We start from the raw sequence: 15,875 nt of genomic DNA, 5'->3' as shown, positions 1-15,875 counted from the left end.
CCGTGGAGTGAGGTCAAATGATGGGCGTTACCGAGCTGCACTCAGACGAATACAACTGAAGGTTACAGGTGAGTCACTCACATCTGAAACTTTTAGGTTTGATTTACCTGCCTAGTAACCAGGATAAAATGTTGACATTTCACATTTGTGCAAATCATGGATAGTTCAAATTTGTATGTTTTCACATGTATCATATCAACATTTACAATGCGTGTCCTGTCATATTCACATAACCTGTATCTGAGCTGACTTTCAAATCAGCAGGTGGAGGGGATGTGGGTGACAAATTTTTATCCAAAATGGATATAGACTGCAGAAAGAAGTGGAGAACTTCTTATCTAAAAACAACAACTGCAGAGCCAGTTGGTAAACCAAACTCTGACTGAAGCCAGTCGAGAGAAGAGCGAAAACATTTTTTTCCATCGGGAAAAGCCTTCAGTGTTGTTCTTTGCTCTTCCGTCAATTAAATATACTCTTCATTTCTGATATAACTGATGCTAATAGCAGCATCTACGCTAAACTCTTGAGGAGCCGCCATTGTTTCCAAACAAACAGCCACTTTTCTTGTTGGTCGTCACATCTAAACCACTTATTTGTTTGTTTGCGAGATTACAGAATGACGTGATCTTGCAAATCCAGCTTCGAAAAGCAATTTAAGTACAGAAAGGTGATAAAGATATAACCTTATGTTGGGACTTTATTATTTTCTTTACCTTGCCACCATACATTTTAAATCTGTTATGTCTATCTTCAGTGCCTCCAGCTACATCAACACCATCTGTCGCTTCTTCAACCCGATCAACGCCTACAACTCCATCTGCTCAGCGTATCGGTGAGAAAGCACTTTAGTTTTCTGAAGCCTTCTGCAGCAGAAGCAGGAGGAGGAAGATGTGAACGTTGCAGATGAGTTTCGGTGGTTTAAAAAAGGCTGGTCATCCTGTTGTGTGGTTTCATCTCTTGCAGGTGCCTCTCACTTGACTGTAATCATCGCTGTGGTCGTCTGTGCAGCTCTGCTGGTGCTTGTGCTTATTTTGGTTTTCACCTACAAACGTAAGAAACTTCTCGCAGTTTGCAGTCATATCACACACACTTTCACACACATATACACAAGCATATTTGTGTGGAGACCAGAATCAACTTGTTAATTTCTTTTTTTTCATACATTTTCTTTTCTCTGTCAGGAATCCAGCATTCAAAAAACAAAAGAAGCAAAGAAGCTCAGAACAACAAAGAGGTAAGAAAACATATTTGTGTAAATAGTTTTACTGTGTGTGTGTGTGTGTGTGTGTGTGTGTGTGTGTGTGTGTGTGTGTATACATGCTAGAGGCCCTAATGTTTGGGTTACAGTATTGCCTGCATACTTTAACATTCAGAATTTGAAGATTTATGGGAAGCAAAAACTAAAATCAAAGCACTTCTCAGTCCAAGTCTTCAACCATAAAACATTTTGTAATTTACTTTTAACAATGTTCTGGGGACCTTATTTTCCTCTGAGCACAGATTGTTTATTCAGTTATGGAAAATACATATTTCTGAGTTTGTTTTATTACCTCACCTTTAAAATTGTAAATATTAAAATAAAAAATTAGAATTTCTTCTCCGAAACTACATAATGCCCCTTTAAACACAAAGCACAGTTAAGGCTAGTGGGGATGTCTTTAGTGTTTCAGCAATTTGGTCATGAAACAAAGAACTGGACAAATTATAACTCTGGCCTGATGATGGCGCTAGATGAAAAGATGAGGATCAGCAAAGTCATAACAGTTCATCCTGAGGAAGACATGAATGTCTAGACCTAGAAGTCATACTACACTGACAATGTGTCTGATGAAGACTGATGTCGATGATGTCCACACACTACACTGTAGGAAAGCTCTGAGTATTACAGAGAAATTAGTAGTCTTCTGCCATCAGTATGGTTGGTGCTTATTGTTAGGATTATTATGCACATAGGATTACTATGCACATAGGATTACTGATGCAGATCTCATTCATCTTGTTTTTCGTTCTGCTCTGGAAGGATCGTACCTATGACGAGATACAGGAGCGCCCCCAGGAGCCAGACTCAGGAACTGCAATCAAAACCATATATACCACTGCCAACTTTCCCACAAACCCCTCTTCTGTCATACAATATTACTCCAACTCCAGCTTTAAGACCAGCTCTGTTGAAGTCAGTGCTGGTGACACATATTCTACAGTAAACGACAATGACCAACATCCCACCTACTCAACTGTCAATCACCCATCAGGACTTTCTGAAGACCCTTTCTATTCAAAGGTCAACGAGCCACAGCAGCCCTGAGAAAAGTCCTGACAGTTTTCACCTCGATTCCTTTTTCTATTCAAAACAGACTTGAGACATTAAAGGATTCCTTCAAGGTTTAGTAACTGATTACAAGTTTTCAGTTCTGTAACCAACAAAGCAGTTCAACATCAGCTTCCACCTCAAAAAAGGGCCGCAGAAGTAAATCCAAGTTAACAATATGCACATAGTAGTTGATATGATTTACAGTGTATATTTAATATATGAAGAGTTCATTTTGCAACAACAGATAAGCATTCTTAAAATGAGTAAACCAACACCAGCCTGATTGATATTCGTTGGTGTTCACCAAAATAATAAAAAATGAAAAAACAAATGAACCCTTCATATATATTGGATGTTGTAGATATGTTATATAATAGTTATATTAATTTACATTTATAATAGCTGCATGAGATATAGACAGGTGTTTAGACAGTGTGTGAAATATTGATCATTTTAATTAATCATTTGGTTCTTACAGTTAATCTGTTATTGATGTTGTTGCTTTAGCTTGTGCTGAATTTGTGATATTATAAAGGGGACATACTATACTAATGTCTCGCCTGGTTCAACTGGGGCGGGGTTAGACATGAATAAATCTGTAAACGTGGAGTTAGAGGACTAGTTGATCTGAATTAAAGATTATATGGGAAAGTGTGGATCTTTGTTTTCTAGCAAAATGACTTCATTTACACAAATTACAGCTTTGCGATGGATTTAGCTGTTTCATTATATCCATTTTAATATTACTGAATACTACAAGAACGTCATCAATTCAATTTATTCATGGCCTCATGCTTCTATCAACATAATGAGGGAACACTGACGTATCACAAAATGTTGATAATTATCACAACAGTAACATTTTCATCCAGCTGAAGCATGATGAAACTCTTTATTGTGACATTTAGGTTAAGATTAGCAGTGGATCGTGTTCTCCGTTAAATACTGACAGCATTGAAAACTAAAGCCTTAACGTAAACCAAAGTACTTTGGTGTTGTTGCCTGGGTGGACACTATTGACAAGGTCCTATATTTCATGTGTCCACCATCCACCCTGACCACTTCCCTACAGCTACTGTGTGCACACTAAAGCAGCTATTAATGCGCTTAACAAAGTTGCCATGGAGCATTATCATGGCAGCAAATATAGTTTATTTTAAAACATCATTGGCAAAACAAATTAGTAGCCCATAAACTTAATATTTAGGAGACAGGGTTGAGTCGCAATAACCAGGAGTAAAACCAATCAAGTCACTCAGGTACTCTGTAATAATAAACATATCCAAGTACAAACATAAGATCAAACAAAGAATAAATCACTCACAATACAGGAAAGTACAGGAAAGGTAAGGCAAAAATTGCATATATGTGAACTGTAATTGTAGCCTGTACATCATGTTAACTCCTCTGGGTGAAAGCAATAATATATGTTTTAATAATTTAAATTCCATGACAAAGATCAACGTGGTCAACGTGCGGTGCTTTTAATGTGTAGCTGCAGCAGTAGGTCGTAGCATATCGGTTTGCATTAGCAGTAAATTAACGCAGCTTATTAGTCAGTGGGAAAACTTCGACATCACAGTAAACCTTCTCACCAGTTACGTCTGTGAAGTTTTTGGTGAAGCTGAGAAGAACTTTGATCTAACAACAGTCTTATAACTATACAATAACACAGGCCAACATATTAGGGGACGCAACAAAGAAACTTTGACTCAAATCAAACATGTAACAAACCTTTCACACTTCAAGGGGGTCAGGGGTCAACACCTAAACTGTGAATATTTCACTCACCCATCATCATCAAAAAATAACAGACCAGATGTGAACTTTTTACAGCCTCATTTCCCATTAACATACCTGAAAGTGATGCTTAAAGGTTGCTTGGATGTCTGTGACAACATGCAAAAGGGGTTACAAACAAACGCGGTAATTAATTTTGTTAATGATAACCAGGGATTTGACAATGTTGATTAACAGCAAGACAGACTAATCGGTTCATGTTGAGGCCTCAGTTTAACAGTGAAGCTGGGACTGTTTGAGTTGATGCTGATTTACAAACTTCAGTGACAGTGAAAGAAAGATGGAGGAAGATATGAACAGGGGGCGGGTGACTTTGAAGTAACTGAAATAATCATTTCAGGAAACACGGTTGTGCAGATGCTGAAATCAACCAACAAACAAAAAGAGGAACTGACAAAACTGCCAGGAGTTTAAAAGTCTCGATAGTTTAATTAAAGATTTCTGCATCCAAGATCATCAAAATGTGGAGCCTTCTTTTTCTCCTCATCCTCTCACTGATGACAGGTAAAAGACTTTTTCTGCCTGATTCCTGTTATTAGAGATCTGACAAATAACCGTTACAGTCTGTCTGTACAGAAATTAACCAGGTGCGGCTTCGGCTTCTATTTTTGCGTTGGTCACAGCAGCTTACACAGATTCACAAACTAAAACCAACGGGGCAAAAAAAAACAAACATCTGCTGCATTTTATTATGATTTCAATATTTTTGTGTCTTGCTTTTGGTAAATCATCCAATACAGTAGTGATAGAACCTTTATCCTGTTAATTAAAGGGGCATTATGTTGTTTTTTGAGAAGAAATTCAAACTCAGAATATCAATATTACAGCATTATCATCTCATATTATATTAATGAGGTAATAATACAAACTAAGAAATATTTATTTTTTCGTAAGTGAATAAACAAGCTATTCTCAGAGGAAAATAAGGTCCCCTGAACACTGCTTAAAGCTAGAAAGGTGGCAGGGTCCGCCAAATATAAACAAAGTAAAACATTATGAAATTGCATTGTTCTTTAAAGTCAGTTTGTTTATTTCAGTTTTCAGTTTCTTTAAGCATAAAAACAGTCAGTGAAGTTGTTGGATCTTTACTCTTCTGGTTCAAATGTCTTCCCCAAAACTACGTAGTACACCTGCACCTTGTGGACAAGACACACTGACAAGTCTGGCACTAAAATGCTTAAACCTTTGCCATGTTGTTGTTATAACGAGTTTTCTCACTAGGTAAGTTTAAATCTGTATTTACTATGTAGTGGCCACTCGGGAGCTTTAAACATAATATTAAGTCATTGTCATCCTTAAAGTTGACATGGCTAAGTTGTTTTCAAACAGTTGCTTGATAAACATCCAGTGGAAAAAGAATATCACTAGCATTTATTCGTTCAGCTCTGTCTTTGGACTTGGAAATATCTGGCTCTTTAGCTGCTAAATGCTCCACAATCTTCGCCAGCTAGTGCCTAACGCTGTCTTTCTGCTGTTTGGTGCTAAACAAGTTGTGTACAGTGGGTTTAACAAAGCCCTTTTTTCTTCAGACTGCTGCTGGTATCAACCCTGCTGAGAGCAGTGAGTGAACCAAATCAGAAAAGTTGAACGTAGAGCAAAAAACACTGAGCTGATAGATGATAAAATGCTCTGCACAGCTGGGTGATCTGTTGGTTTGAGCCTACAAGTGACCCCTTTCAAGTATTTGTAGTCACATACGTAGTCTTTTTTTTTTTTTTTTACATAGAAAACATTGGTTATGGACATAGTTTGACTCAACAGTGATTGTTCCGGATCGTCTCTGCTGTGAAAATAACAACAAAAGGGTGGTTTTCCACATAAGGATTGTGATAAAATAACATAAAAGAAGTCCAAAACAGTTTTAACACAAATTACTGTACTTCTCAGAAGATGTGAACTTTTGTCTTCGTCTGATCTACAGGTTGTGAGGCCAGGTCTGAACTGAAGGCATGCCGAGAGGGATGGGCTGAATTCGCCAGCAAAAAATTAAATTTTCCTGGAAGTAATAAAAACACTCAAGCTTATCCAAGGCTAACGGACATACGAAGTACGAAGAAGGATAAGTGGGAAAACAAAACCGGCATTTCCCTGTACCATGATACAACAAATAAAACACTCACGGTGGTCATCAAACAATGTAAACCTACATGCACATCTGACACCGAGGGACTGAAATTAGTCGTTGGTAAGAGACCGGCTCTTTTAATCAACTCAAATTTAAAACTTTATCACTATGAAATAAGAAATAAAGTTCTTATTACAACCAAGATGTCAACTTGTGAGAGTTACTAAATGGGCTTGGGAACACTTTGTAAAACTTTTGTCAGCCAACACGGATAATTAGCAAATGATTGCACTCTGTTTTTAATTCTCCTTTTATGGAGCATCCCAAGTTTTTAGGAATCAAGGGTGTTGAAATCTTGCTGTATTTAATGTTTTTTTTTTAAATTTTCTCTACACCAGGGAAGAATAGAAATAAAGTAAGCTTACTTGCAGTTTGCATGTTATACTTTCCTTATTTATTTGCAGAGAAAGATGGCTGCCCGGGACCGTTTAATCAAACTGCGTACAAAGCAGCTAAAACCACCATCACGTGCGATTATCCAGGAAAAAAGAATGAGTCCAGTGTCCAGTTTTTCTGCAAAGACAACGACTTCACCTGTGAGGATATTTTATCAACAAAATCTTCTCCAAAGTCAAACGGGACATTCACTCTCACCGAAACCAGCAGTGGCTTCAGCATATCCATCAGTAATGTGTCCAAAGGTGATGCTGGTGTCTACTGGTGTGGAGTGAGGTCAAATGATGGACGTTACCGAGCTGCACTCAGAAGCATAAAACTGAAGGTTGAAGGTGAGTCGCTCACATCTGAAACTTTTTGCTTTACTCACACATATAATTAAGGTGTATCTGAAATACGTATGCTTTTACAGTCATTAAAAGGCAATTATGTCCGTCTGTCTGTCCATCTGTCCAGCTACAGATATCAAGATCTTCACAAGGTCCCTAACTATTGGACAGAATTTTACGTACTATTGCACTTTTCGTAATGATGCTCCGATAGAGATATTCATCTGTAAGGGAGAAGATCCATCTATATGTCAACCACTAGTAACCAGCAAACAGCCCGACAACACTGGGAAGTTTTCCATGAAGAGCTCAGAGTTAAAAGGTCAACAGTCAAAGACCTATTTCATAACAGTGAGAGAAGTAACAGCACACGACAGCGGGATATACTGGTGCGGAGCAGAAAGCAAAGACAAAACACGCAGCAATCGGTTCTTCCACAAATTCTTGATGATTGTAGGTAAGTTATGCTTTTTTTTTATTGTGTGGATGTTTTCTGATCCTGGTTCAGGTTGTAGGAGGAGAACATGACTTTTCCAATTCAGGCTGTATGTGAAAAGGCAAAGTTGATCTCAACCATTAAGAACGTTACATGGAAGGAAAAACAATTCAAAGGAAGTGGTTTGATATGGGTGGTTAGTCAAAAACTGATGATGTGCGTGTGCTCAAGTCAAACGACTTCCATATTGAGAGTGAAGTTTTCAGTTACTATTGTTACAATTTTTAACCATTTTAAAACATATTTGAAACTTAACCAAAGCGTTAGTTATTTAAACTAAACCTTAACATCCATCTTAGCCCAAGATTGTGATCCAAATAGTACTATGCTCTGTCCACAGCTTATTTAAGATGACTGATGACTGCGCTGCCTGAACTGTACATGATTCACTGTGCTTACTGTCAACCAAGAAGGGTTACTACTCGTTAAGATCTGGAATTTGACTATTCAAATGGCAGGTAACTGTGACATCTTGATGCAGAGAGACTTAGATCACTTGTGGTTGATGCTATTTATGCTCTTGTTTCCATTTCCTGCACTTCCCCTTTCACCCTCAGAGGAGCCTGCTGCCGTGCGGTGACAGCAGGGCTGAGCGACAATCAAAACCTAAATGATCAATTTTGAAGCTCTCACAGATGTTATCTAGATGTAGTGTCTTCCTTTGAAAACTATTTTGCTTTCTAATTCACTTGTTTTTCTTCCTGTGCTGATGGTGTTTGAGCAGAATTTAATGACGTTATTATACTTTTTTTCTGCAAAAACCACGTCTAGTATTATTGTTTGCATTTATAGGGTGCATGTGCAGAGGGGGTCGTAAAATGATAGGTTCACATTTTCAAATCTGTCTTTAACCAATGTCACGTACTATTAAATGCATTGAAAATGTTATTGATTATCATGATTGTGACGTTTTGTGGCTCTGATGAGTTGTCGTGACAACTCCAGGAAATTACTCTTTATGGCCAAGAAAGTGTCTTTAGTTTTGCTGGTGGGCAGATTTTGTGAGTCAGGCCAGTTATTTCCCGTCTTCACGCTAAACTAAGCTAACTGGATTACATATTTAACAGACAGATATGGTCTTCTCATCGAACTCATCCTGAGACTGAATTCTTTTCAGCAGCTTCAGTCGCAGGATTGTGGTTTTGTTCGTGCTGCTCACTATCACACTGTTATTACTAACACTTGTTCTTTTCCTACTGTAACAAGTCAAAATGATTAACAGAGTTGTCACACATTCACTGAACTCTTTAATTGTTATAAAATGTAATTTTTATTACATTATTATTTGTCTCTGTAACAAATAACCAGAGTTAGAGATTGAAACTGGAGACATTTTGGGGGTTTCCTCTCTATTTTTCTCAAACTATTGAATTATTAATTCATTTTAATTTTTTTACCAGGCTTTGCCAAATTTTAGTTTTGAATGTTCTGTCCTTTGATGAGATGCTTTTAATTTATGATATTTATTTAAATTACGTGTTCATGTTCAGCTTGAATTAACTTTCATTTGCTTTCAGAACCAACACCAACACCCACATCTCGTGTTTCTTCAACCAAGCTAACTACTTCAACATCTGCTGGGGATAAAGGTAAGACAGCTTGTTTGATATCTTAAACCTTCTGCTGCAGAAGAGCAAGAGGAGATCCATCCTCGTGTATTGACTTTTTTAAGAATCTGGACATTTTCTATGCTCTGTTGTTTATCTTGCAGACGCCTCTTATGTGGTCACCACTGTGATTGTCTTCGTAGCTGTGCTGCTGCTGTTGCTAACCGTGTTAATTTTGATCCTTGTCTACAAAAGTAAGAGACTTATTATCCGTTCACACAACAGGAAATACAAATATGCTGTACAAATAAAACCACACTCGTGACATCTCCATCCTGTGCAGACGTGATGTCTTAAAAAGCCAAAGCAGACATACTGTTTGACATCAGTCGTGACTGAGCATTACCTTTTGTCTCGCTTTAAATTCTGTACTTCTAATACTACAAAACCAAACCAGTCCAACTCTGTTAGTTTGTAGCTGGACAGTACATCAAGTAATGGTTGTGAAAAAAGGTAGACAGAGATTTAACTGTGTCTCAATTTGATGAAAAGGGGATTAAAATAATTCACATCATGTCCTTCTGTTTGTTTGTTTCTTTTCTGTCCTCTTCCATTTCTTTCTGTCAGGATTTTTACATTCAAAAAACACAAGAAATGGAGCGACAGCACAGAACATCAAAGAGGTTAGTGTATAAACTTATGTCTCTGTGTGTGGGTAGTATTCATATTGCATAAAAAAAAATTTGCAATAGTTGCTCAAGAGCAATATTATCAAACAATGGCCATATTTATATTTAGGTTGCAAATACAAGAAAGACCTCCTGGGACATGAAACTGGCCCACAGTGACCACCTGTGGCAGCCATATTGTGTTTGTTATGAATATTCTCATTACAGCGGTGTCATTTAGGTTTAGATCGAGGGGCATTAGCACCATTGATAACCAACTGTCAAATATGCTTTCTCCTGTATTCTAGAAGACACCTAATATACAAAACAAGTCCCTTTATAGTACAATATACTGTTACCTCGAAGTTACTACATCATGAACCTATCTTGGAGTAGCTATAACAGAAAATACGTTACTATAAGTAAAGTAGTATAGTCTGTGTAATGCTTAATAGTGTTAAAATTTGTATTTTTCATTCCTCATCGTCAGATCAATGTATAGTTAAGATTTTCATTCTTCATTTTTAAAATTAGAAATTGGACTGATAAGCAAATAATTATACAGAAAGTAATAATTATTCAGTAATAAACTGACATAAAACTTTAAAACTTTTAACATTCCACTTTTATTTATTATTTCAGATGCATGAGGAAACTAAATTGTGCTTGAAATCTGAATTTTGCACATCATAAATAAATTTATATTGAACTGTGAAAAGTTACACATCAGAAGCTGATATGGCATTTGGGCAACTGACAGTTATTTTGTTTTATTAGAAACACCTTTAAAATCTGTTATTTTGCCTTTGTACATACAGTATACTCATGTATAAATGACAGAGTGATAAAAACTAGATTAAATTAATGAGAATTAATGTTTCAATCTTCGTTTGTAATTTTACCCTAAAATATTGGGCAGATTTTTGTATGGATAGTATTAAATGTTAGCATTGCATGTGATTTATTCAGACTGTATTTTTCATTCTTCCCTGGAAGGATTATATCTACGAGGAGATACAAGAGCGCCTCCAGAATCCAGACTCAGGAGATGCAGTGAACACGATTTATGCCATTGCCAACTTTCCCACAAATCCCTCTGCCTCACTGCATTACTCTACCATCACCTTTAAAAACTGCTCCAACAAAGCTGGTGGTAAGGAACCGATCGTCCATCCCAGATCTGCCTGCGAATACTCCACTGTGAAGTACAGCGAGAGTCCGATCTACTCTACTGTCAATGAACCTTCCAGATCTTCACAGGATCCTCTCTACTCAACAGTCAACAACAAACAGTAACAATGAGGAAAGATCGGCCCTGTCAGGGAGTTCTGAGGTTTAGTAAATGCATGGCCAAGATTTCAGGAATTACTCCAAGATTTTTAGATGCTGGGCTCTGCCAATTTAAATCCCGGTTCTCTGAAGGTGCACAGGATTCACTTAATCATCCATGAGTCACAAAGACTTGGTGACAGGACTGTGGCACTGATGTATGATATCTAGATGAGCCCTTCATTTGACTTAGACTGTTTAAATCCATATTAGAGCTTCACCAATACATCTGCATCTGCAGATACTGTACACTTGTATTGTTGTTTGCATTGGATGCATTGACTATAAAAAATATGACGGTTGTAATGTCAAACAATGAACGTATAATGACAACAAGACATGGCTGTACATAAATGTACAAGATGTCTCTAATGTTTTAAAACTTGCCATTACATAGTATTCCCACCAGTGACACTTTAAGGATGGCAACTGAAATATTTGAGAAGTATCTGAAGAATTATCTTGTACATACATGCACCTAATGACTTTGGGGATGCCCTGACTTATCTTCTAGGGCCATCTGAGGTTCACTTTTGTGGTTTTGAGTGAAACGTTTCAACAGTTCTTTGATGGATTTCCATGAATTTTGTTCGGTGTAAATCTTCCTGAATTTCTGGTGTCATCATCTTGTTTAATTTTTTTTCCAAGACTTCATGACCAAATATCTGCACAACTAACTTACATCAGTCCAGCACACCTAAATCCTTTAATGAGATGTGTTGTGCTTGATAGTGTGTTATGACAATACATGATTAGAACAAAATAGATTATAGAAAACAATCTTGAAAATACTGCTAATTATTGACTGCGCTGGTATAATAGTCTCATGTAATCTTACGTAATTCAGTGTAAGCAGTGTGACGGCCCCTGCTGCTGGGTGAGTGTTTGTGCAGGTTGGTTGTTGTAACCTGTTTCCCTGCCTCTCTCTGAGGTTACCACAGGAAGCTGACTGCAGTAACAGCCAGATCTGGAGCCCCTGGGCCCGGCTCTGGAGGATATAAAACTCCGTCCTCTAACTGGGCTGGTTGTCTCTTGCTTTTCTCAGATCGCCCTCACCTGCGCTTACACATTTTTGGTTTTGTTTATCTTTTGCTCCACCAACCACCTACACCACACCATCTCTACACACATCCACATTTACACTACTGATGACACTGACATACACACCTCATTTTGCAGTTTATTGTTTGCCGTCTTATGTTGACTATAATAAATTACTTATGTTCATTTTGCACTCTGCGTCCTTTCCCATTTTTTGTCATGGCCTGGACCCTAGAGCCAGGTTATGACAGCAGGTTTTAATTTTTTAATCGTTATTTTACTTTGGTTTCATCTGGTGACAATGTGAGAGATGCCAAAGCATTATGTCCCCTTTCCACCAGGACTGTCTGCACTTTCATCAGAGAAATACAATAAATCTAAATGTGTCTGATGTTTGCAATAACTTATGCTGATGTAATACAATACTGTATTCAGTGTAGCTGACTACAAGTATGAAAATCTGGTTCAACTCAAGTTAACAGAATCAAAAACAGGCAACAATATTCTGCTTTTCATTTCAAGTATTACAATAATATTAACTACAGTCTGCATTATATCCATCAAAATGCTCTGACACACAGGCCTGGATTGTTTTTACTTTTAGTTTTGTTGAATAATCTTTGACAATTTACAAACAATATATAAACATGAGCACTTATTTTTGAACAAGGATACACTAGAACATAAAGTCTTATTTCTATAATGGTACTACATTTTCCCTTTTCATTTTAATTGTGGTACAATTATGCTCTGTATTGTAGCGAAAGCAGAGAGAATATTTGAATGAAGTGAATACTTTTAAGGAAACTGTTTAATATCTTTTACCATAATACCACCACTCATTTTGTGTACAAGATTGAAGAGCACAAGGAGCGGAGCAGGAAGAATGAAAGAGAACGAAGTGGTTAGTGTATAAAGCATGAAAAGTATACATTTTATGTAGACATATTAAACAATATTTTCTGGTTGCAGGTCGGTTCACATTAGGGTTCTGGGTTGCCAGGAAGTCAGGGAACAAAACAGGTTTTTAAAACACAAGAGGTCAACAGATAGAGGATTTTAAAGATCGATATATTAGATTATGGTTTGGATCGGGGAAAGCTTAGCTAATAGTGAAATGCTACAAAAAAGACACCGGCTCTTCAGTTATGACATTAAGGTGTAGTTGAGTCAACTATATAGTTTTGGTTAAATTAGGGGGCAGTCACTTATCTGAATTCCAAGTGAAGGATGCAGCAGGTCCAAATCCAAAAACTAGGATGGCTACCCAACTCCTCCACATAGAGGGCAGGAATCCTCCTGAAATCTGACAAGAAAAAATCTGTCAGTTTTCTTTAAACATAAGGAAATGTTTCCTCTATGCCAATCTTTGAATTGCATTTCTAAAGTATACATAAAAAGAACAAGCTCAACTGAAAGCAGCAGGTATAATATAATTTAAATAGTAAATCACTCGGCTGAGAAACAACCAACATGTAACATTACTGGCTAGAAAAGTCACTAGAAGAAGCTAAAATAAATCAAATATACCTGTCACAGTCCTATCATGTAGCCTAAGTTCTCATTTCTCAATTTTGTACTGTTGGACACATCCACTTTCATTTTAATTTTCTGTAGAAACATACAGTTCTGTATATTTGCTGTAGTTAGTCAACAATTTCTGTTTTTTTTTTTCTATTTAACAGCCAAAGTAGCAGGTAATATAATCATCATTTATACATTGTATGAAATATATTGTAATGCTATTTGGATTGTGGTGGTGTGGTCCCTACCACCACAATCCAATGAAGGAGTGCATACAGTAACAGCTCTCATTCGTCTCAGGTTACTGTATGCACTCCTTCATCTGATGTTCCGCCCTGGCATCCAGCCCCGCCCCGCCTCCCGAGGTGTCCCGCCTCGCCATCCCGCCTCGCCATCCCGCCTCGCCATCCCGCCTCGCCATCCCGCCTCGCCATCCCGCCCCGCCCCGCCCCCCGAGGTGTCCCGCCTTGCCATCCTGCCTTGCCATCCTGCCTTGCCATCCCGCCTCGCCATCCCGCCTCGCCACCCCGCCCCGCTCCACCCTGGCATCCAGCCCCACCCCGCCTCCTGAGGTGTCCCGCCTCGCCGCCCCGCCTCCCGAGGTGTTCCGCCCTGGCATCCAGCCCCACCCCGCCTCCCAAGGTGTCCCGCCTTGCCATCCCGCCTTGCCACCCCGCCTCTTGCGGTGTCCCGCCTTGTCACCCCGCCTCCTGCGGTGTCCCGCCTTGCCACCTCGCCTCCTGCCCTGCCTCCTGTGGTGTCCCACCTCGCCGCCCCACCTCACCATCCCGCCTCCTGCGGTGTCCCGACTCGCCGACTCACCGCCCCGCCTCACGCGGTGTCCCGACTCGCCATCCCGCCTCCCGCGGTGTCCCGCCTTGCCGCCTCACCGCTGTATTCCCATGAAGTATTGGATTTGTTTGGATTCCACTGGATTCCATCGAGTATTGGATTCCCATGAAGTATTGGATTGGTTTGGATTCCATCGAGTATTGGATTGGTTTGGATTCCATCGAGTATTGGATTGGTTTGGATTCCCATGAAGTATTGGATTGGTTTGGATTCCCATGAAGTATTGGATTGGTTTGGATTCCACTTAGTTTTGGATTGGTTTGGATTCTATCGAGTATTGGATTGGTTTTGATTCCACTTAGTTTTGGATTGGTTTGGATTCCCATGAAGTATTGGATTGGTTTGGATTCCACTTAGTTTTGGATTGGTTTGGATTCTATCGAGTATTGGATTGGTTTTGATTCCACTTAGTTTTGGATTGGTTTGGATTCCATCGAGTATTGGATTTGTTTGGATTCCCATGAAGTATTGGATTGGTTTGGATTCCCATGAAGTATTGGATTGGTTTGGATTCCATCGAGTATTGGATTTGTTTGGATTTCATCGAGTATTGGATTCCCATGAAGTATTGGATTGGTTTGGATTCCCATGAAGTATTGGATTTGTTTGGATTCCCATCGAGTATTGGATTTGTTTGGATTCCATCGAGTATTGGATTTGTTTGGATTACATTTAGTATTGGATTCCCATGAAGTATTGGATTTGTTTGGATTTCATCAAGTATTGGATTCCCATGAAGTATTGGATTTGATTGGATTCCATCGAGTATTAGATTTGTTTGGATTTCATCGAGTATTGATTCCCATGAAGTATTGGATTTGTTTGGATTCCCATGAAGTATTGGATTCCCATCGAGTATTGGATTTGTTTGGATTCCATCGAGTATTGGATTTGTTTGGATTCCATCGAGTATTGGATTTGTTTGGATTACATTTAGTATTGGATTCCCATGAAGTATTGGATTCGTTTGGCTTTCATTGAGTATTGGATTTCATTAAGTATTGGATTTGTTTGGATTCCATTTAGTATTGGATTTGTTTGGATTTCATCGAGTATTGGATTGGTTTGGATTCCATCGAGTATTGGATTGGTTTGGATTCCATCGAGTATTGGATTGGTTTGGATTCCATCGAGTATTGGATTGGTTTGGATTCCATCGAGTATTGGATTGGTTTGGATTCCATCGAGTATTGGATTCCACTTAGTTTTGGATTGGTTTGGATTCCATCGAGTATTGGATTTGTTTGGATTACATTTAGTATTGGATTTGTTTGGATTTCATCAAGTATTGGATTCCCATTAAGTATTGGATTCGTTTGGATTCCCATGAAGTATTGGATTCGTTTGGATTCCCATGAAGTATTGGATTCGTTTGGATTCCCATGAAGTATTGGATTCGTTTGGATTCCCATGAAGTATTGGATTCGTTTGGATTCCCATGAAGTATTGGATTTGTT

General features: G+C 38.5%; 1 long non-coding RNA gene across 1 annotated transcript; it reads left to right on the top strand.

The window, feature by feature from the left end:
• The first annotated feature begins 970 nt into the window (after positions 1–970).
• Positions 971–2,641, top strand: LOC140997505 (uncharacterized). The gene is made up of 3 exons (XR_012179370.1): positions 971–1,050; positions 1,182–1,234; positions 2,021–2,641. It is a non-coding gene; the product is annotated as an uncharacterized lncRNA (long non-coding RNA).
• The last annotated feature ends 13,234 nt before the right edge of the window (positions 2,642–15,875 follow it).

This window comes from Pagrus major, chromosome 6 (assembly GCF_040436345.1).
Source record: "Pagrus major chromosome 6, Pma_NU_1.0".
In the NCBI taxonomy this organism is placed as follows: Eukaryota; Metazoa; Chordata; class Actinopteri; order Spariformes; family Sparidae; genus Pagrus; species Pagrus major.
This window is presented reverse-complemented; position numbering and strand designations above follow the sequence as displayed.